Source organism: Adelges cooleyi, unplaced genomic scaffold (genome assembly GCF_023614345.1).
Source record: "Adelges cooleyi isolate 19-005CV unplaced genomic scaffold, UGA_ACOO_1.1 ACOO_flye_CR_arks_rails_tigmint_CR_PRNA_519, whole genome shotgun sequence".
NCBI lineage: Eukaryota > Metazoa > Arthropoda > Insecta > Hemiptera > Adelgidae > Adelges > Adelges cooleyi.
Window position 1 is genome coordinate 567,228 of NW_026096208.1, and position 6,772 is coordinate 573,999.

Genomic DNA, 6,772 nt, shown 5'->3' on the forward strand with positions numbered 1-6,772 from the left:
CAAAATTACATTTTTGTCATCGGAATTTTTATTAGGTTGCATTAGCATTGAGAAATGAGAGTGTAATTTTTAACAAAAACAATGTCTTTTTTTAAGCATCGAAAAAAACATTAACTAGTTAAAGTTTAACTAAATTGTTAAAGGTAAAACACTATTTTGTTATTAAAATGTGCTGTGAAAAAAAACACTAGAAAATCAAGTAACTTACAAGTCCATTGTATCGAGTATCTGCTAGTTAAATTTCTCTTTATTTCTTTGAATTCGGTAAAAAACAAAACACAAATAAATGTATTAAAAATTAACATGCCTTTTGTGTAAGTATTAGTGTCATAACGTATTTTATAATGTATTACAATACGTATACTTAAAGTGTTTAAGTGTTAACATCATTTTATAATAGAGAAACGGTCAGTTATAATATTTATAAACTTATGTGATAAACTCTTAATATTATGTTGCTATCTCTATATCAAACTCGCCCATCCGAGCCTATTCGAGTTGTAGTCACTTTTATTGGTATTCTGTAATCGATAGGTACTATTAAAATAATCGTGTAATGAAAAATTAAAATTGACTAGCGACTAACTTGCAATAATTGCTGTACTTAAATAGAAGTATTTTCAACTAGATTGTCGACCGAGAGCGGTGGGGATCACTAAGTGCCTGCAAGGGGGAACACACTCGTTTCCAGCCTCGCCAATACAATGAGACCACAAGCCAAATTTTTTGCATTTTTTTACATCATTTTTTAGAGTAGCCACACTATAAGGGGATGTACAAAAAAATAATACATAATAACCTAACCATTGAACATTTTTTTTAAATATTCAAATAAAATAATAATACTTTTAAAAACATTTTTATGCTTAAAACTGTTGTACTTAAAAAAAAAAAACTAGTTTTTATATAAAATTATTAAATACTAGGTGAGCAGTGAATTCATTATGGAAAAATTATATGAAAATCAAAAATATTGAAAATGATACGTAAAATTACATAAAGCTAAAATATAAACAAAAAGTTCTAAGGTTTTACTATACATGTTTTAGTATTGTTAATTTTCTATTTTTAATCGGCGCTCTGAAACAAGTTCTCTATTTAAAGGTTTAACAGATGAAAATAACCTAAATCATTGATTTTAGAATATAATTTTAAAATCAATGCCTAAATCTAATAAATAATTAAATTAAATAAACATAATCAAAATTTGGACATGGTTGCTTATACGTTGTACATCACATAAAATATATCCATTTGAATTAGATGCCACTACTTTAGCTAGATTTAGAGTAATAAAAAATGTAGAATAAAAATATTTTCAAGTTTAAATATTATGTATTTATAAAAATCATTAGGGCATTTGACTGTGCAGTATTGGTGCAGACTTGGTAAAGTATCATAATACAAATGCTTAATCTAAACTCTTTTTGAGATCTACCATATTGCACACACAACATTGGCAACCTAACCTGACCGGCTTCTTGAGGATTTATGTGACATACAATTTCATCTGAGTATTTTATGCCATTGGCGTCGGGTGAATTCAAATTGATAATTAAAAAAAAAATGTAAATAAATATTAAAAAATTAAAATACAAACCATAATGTCAATACTTTTGAACCCATAGTACTAAATACATAAAAAAAGCTACGGTAAGGTTAGGTAAGTGACCCTTCTGCTTTTATCTATTCTGCGATTAAACTAACTAGTTTCCAAAACCAAAAGGACAAAATCTCATAGTACTGGACCATTTTGAAAAATCTATTTTCGACCGCCTTTTTCGGATTCCAGACTATAACGTGTAATATTCATATAGCGGCCACGCGTATATTATCCAGTCCATTATTGTGCTGTTATTATTGCCATTGTACGGCGTGACCCGAGTGAATAATGGATATTGTGTGGCGTTGGCCTGTAATAATAATATTGTAGCATATAATAGGTGTATAATACCTACCCCCAACACACGGGGTACGGCGTTATCCACTTGAACACCAGTAGTCAGGTCCGGGGTGCCTGTGTTTCCAGCTGGGCTTTAGAAAAAAAAAACACACACACACACATAACAACTGGATCACTCGATCGACGATATTTCGATTGTTGCGATCACGAGCCCCTTATAAAGAAACGATAATAAGAATAAGAATATTGTATAACAGATAATTACACAGTCAGCTCTGGACGGACGTTGTTTTGTCAGAGAGACGGTCGTTTTTAAAGTGTACAATAACCAATGGCAGTACACTGTATTATATAATATTGTATACGGGTAAATAATAATATAGTCTTTTATTATAATGTATATACATTATATCATATAGACCGAGGTGGTGCGATTCTCGAGTTTAAGACCACGACAACCGCATTGTGTGTACTTACCTTTAAATAAACATGTCAATACTACACGGTGGCACTTGAACAACCGCATAGTGGATTTTTAATAAACCACAGCTTCGTTGTAGAAGAGATCATCATCACGGCAATATCACCAACGTGGGGTACCCCGGTTGCATCACAGCTGCAGTTAAATAATTGCATTATGTGCAACACGACCGGGTGATCCATATTATATTGATATAGCAGGCGACCAAGGATAGCAGACAAAAACACCGGGTAGTCAGACAGACACTGACAGGCAGTGAAAATAATACATACAAAAATCATTAAGATTAAATACACATTGTATTATGTAAATTAGCCTACAAGACACATTTTGACTGATCAAATTTTCTAACCAAATTCGGTTTCTAGTAGTTTTTTAAAAAAAAAAACTCCTTTCAACTCGTTTGATTTTAACAAATATTTGTTTTGAATTGTTAAACTACAACACTGTTCTGAGACTCATTGGGCTTTATTATTAGTTATAAACATTCATGTTTACTGATTGAAACTATAAGGGGGGGGGGGGTGGTTTGAACATTTCCTTTGTGTTTGATATACTTAAGTACATAAAAACGAACAGCTCCATCTGGGTTTATCTAATCTGATGTTCACAGACTTAACCCTTACCCCGTCCTGAAATTTAAACTCAGCCAAGCTGCGTACACATTTCCTACTAGAAAAACTTAAATGTTTAAAATATAATTTAAAATTTGTTGGCATACTATTTAGATCAATATATTTTGCTAATGTTGCGCCTATCCTTTGTCCCTTAAAGGGTAGCGTTGTATGGCAGTAATACAAAAACCAAACTGCAACGTACACACTTGCCTAATGCCTGTCACAAATAGAATAATGTAAAATTCGTTGTAAACCAGTTTCATTATAAAATGACTAGACGTCGCCACTTAATATTGCCCTTTTTATATTATTATCATATTTCTGACTTGAATATTGATTATAATTCTTGATCAATATAAATACATGGGCGCGATTAGTGTACGATTATTAGGAGCGATTAGAATCTTGTGTACAAAAGTGAAATCTTCAAAGTTGTTGATACAAATCTCTAGTAAGCAAAACCTTATAAGGATTATTAATTCTGCCAGGATTTTTTTTTTTTTTTAACTAATCAAAGTGACCCAGGATTTAATATAATCCATTACTCCAATAGGTCCGATCAATTTAACGTAAGTCACTTATTTTCTCTCAACTTATAGGTTTTTTTTATTTTTAAGACACTTAATTTTGTGCTATTTTACAATATTACGCGATATTGAATTTGTTGTCTTTTTCATTTTTCTCTAATCAATGCTATCAACTTTTAAAACTTAAACGGCAACGTTATAATTAATTAATGTTTTTTTTTTAATTAAGAATAATTTTCTAAACATTTTGACAGGTCTATAACCAGTTTTGGATAATCACTTTTGAAGTTATTAAAGTTTCAAATTTATTAAAGGTTTAGTTTATAGCTGTTGTTATAATTTTCTACTCAACTCCTAAATGTCCTAAACTTTAGTAACTTTGTTCAACCTTCTGATTACCCCTAACCCTTTTGACATACCAAACTTATTATTTCAAAAAGCATTCAATACTTGACCGCGTAACAAACGCAAAGTATAAGTGTTTTAATGTATTAACTCATTCAATTTTCGATTAGTTAAAGCAACAAACTTGTTTACTTTCGTTCACTAGGTCTATTTTTTCAACGCGCATGATAGAATTATTGGCGAAACGATTTTGTCCTATACTTGTTTCGAGTTAATCGTATTTTACTCTCGCCTCATAGTTGAAAACATTAATATTGATGTTTTTTTGATTTGTTGCAATTTCAAAGTACCACCCAGTCAGACGCCGATATCTGCTACGAATGCAAACTATAAAAAAAAAGTAATCACTTTCCCCTTGCGACGCACCAAAAAACCATGGCAGCCCTAACCCCTTGATCGTTTTGTCGTGGCAATAATTGTTATTATATTGGCGTCCGTTGTACTTGCGTATAGTGGTAAATTGTGCTGCTCGAGGAGGAGCAAACGGTTATCCTATAAATCACAATCCCCGTCCCCGGTTCGGTGACTTTAACGCGTGTATACGGTGACAATAATAATAATATTATGACCGGTCAAAAGCCGGTGGTGGTTCGAAATGTACACAAAATAATAATAATAATGACACATTTCTGGGGTGTAACCGATCCTTCAGCTGCCGGGGTTGTCGTACTCGTGTGTACCACCTAAGTGTACCACGAGGCACATGTAGGCTCCCCGCTGATACGGTTTGACCACAGCCGTCACACACTGGCCGGACAAAGCTTCGGACTTGTTTTGTTTTGGGGAAAAAACAAAATGTATACAATATGTAAGTATAAAAACGGGTGGCGCCCTATGGTGCTAAAAAAAAAAAGAAAATATATATGTATATATATATTATCAGAGTATCCCTTCGTCGGTGGTCGCGCCACACACACACACATACATATGATATTATAGGCGTTTATTAACACCTTCGGGCGGCCACTGCCCACTCTATATTATATTGTAATATTTTAGTATACCGCTTGATATACAATTCGATATAAACTGAGATCTCAATCGGTCGGCCAACCACCAGCACCGCCACCGGTCATCCTGGGGCAGCTGATGTGTCGAAAATTAATGGACCGAAAAACAGCCGCTATTGTGTGACTATATTTTTAAATCGCGTGCCCGAAGCGATTGAAATATAATAACTAAAAAAAAAATTTAACATTAAATAGCCACACGGATACAATGGCCCCGTTGCCGTCACTGTCGCGGTGCTGGACATTGGCCGGATGATTGTTAAAAACAGCACAGTATTGGAGTAGAAAAAAAAATAAGTATACCAAAACTTTCGGCTCATTTAGAGTTTGTCTCGTTCTTTAAATTTCTCGTTTAAATCACCTCGAAATTGGAAACAAGGCGGACGTTATAATAATAACGAAGAGCAATGACAATACCTACTTCGAGTGGTCGAATAATTAGTATAAGATTATATTGTATGTATAATTATATTATGTAAAATTATGGGAATAGTCATTAATAGTCAGATTGCAAAAAAAAACAAAGATTGGTTTAAAAAAGTGAATGAATGTAACCAAAATATGTTTAGTATTTAGATATTTCAATGTTAAGTATGCAAAACAGTCTTAAATTGAATCGTTTGTTTACCAAATAACAGTTAAACTGTTTAATCAAACACATTATAAAGCTGATGTTTAATAATAATTATGTCTTGGTGCCTTCTGTGAAGAAAAAATATGACTCTACCAATAGCTATTTTTATTTATACTACATTTATCGGACATTCGATATTGTTTCTGTTTTTAAATATTTATAAAATACCGGTTTTTAGTCGGTCCGGATTGGATGAGCTAGTTGGTACACTAACTAGTTGTTGCAAAAGACTCCATTCACCATGGCTCTTAGATCAATATCAGACCTGCATAAGTAAAACATAGATCAAATCCCACAATCCACATTATAAGATGATAATATAATATCAATCAGCAGCAGCGTAGCATAAGTGTAATACCTATGAGGTTAAGTTTACACCTAACCGTTCAACCAACTACATATACTAGTTTAGAAAAAGAAATACATAAAGCTTAAACTTTTCCCATTTTTTTTTCAGTCAACTGTCACGCCAATACGCTGTTATTAGTTATCACGTATAGATTATATTATTATATTTTATTATATCATAAAACTGTAAATTTAAAAATAAAATATTCAATCTTTTTTTAGTTGTATTTTGGAAATAATAATAAAAAAAAAAAACGTATTATTAAAATTACTATGAAACCCTATTGTACGAGCATAGTTTTTTTTATATTACTACATCAAACAAAAGAGTAACTGCTTAAAAAAATATATTAAATAGTTTTAGTTTTAGACAATGAAAAACACCAAAAATGTATATTAAATTGCGTCCAGCGACCTCTTAAACTTTACCGAATGACATCAAATTTGCACTTAACTTATTTTTTTACTATAAACATTGATTTTTAGTAGTGTGCCAAAAAAAAAGTATTTATTAGCATTTATTAAACTATACTAAATTTTTCATATTTATGCTTTTATAGCTGTTGTTAGCTCAAATTTATGGGCATGTGTGTATTGACTGTATTGTGGTCTTTAAATCGTTTCTATTTTTGTGTGTGTTTTCACAAAATGACAAGTAGTGAACTTTGTGAACCGTTTCTAATCATACAGAATTGGCACACATAAACAAATCGGTTCGGGGTGGTCGAAGAGATGTCGTTGGCTTGGACCGCCGGGTTTATAAGACATTATTATCATAATAAAACAATACCTGGAAGCTGGAAACAAAGAAAATATATTATTATTATTATTACCCGTTGTGTTAGCC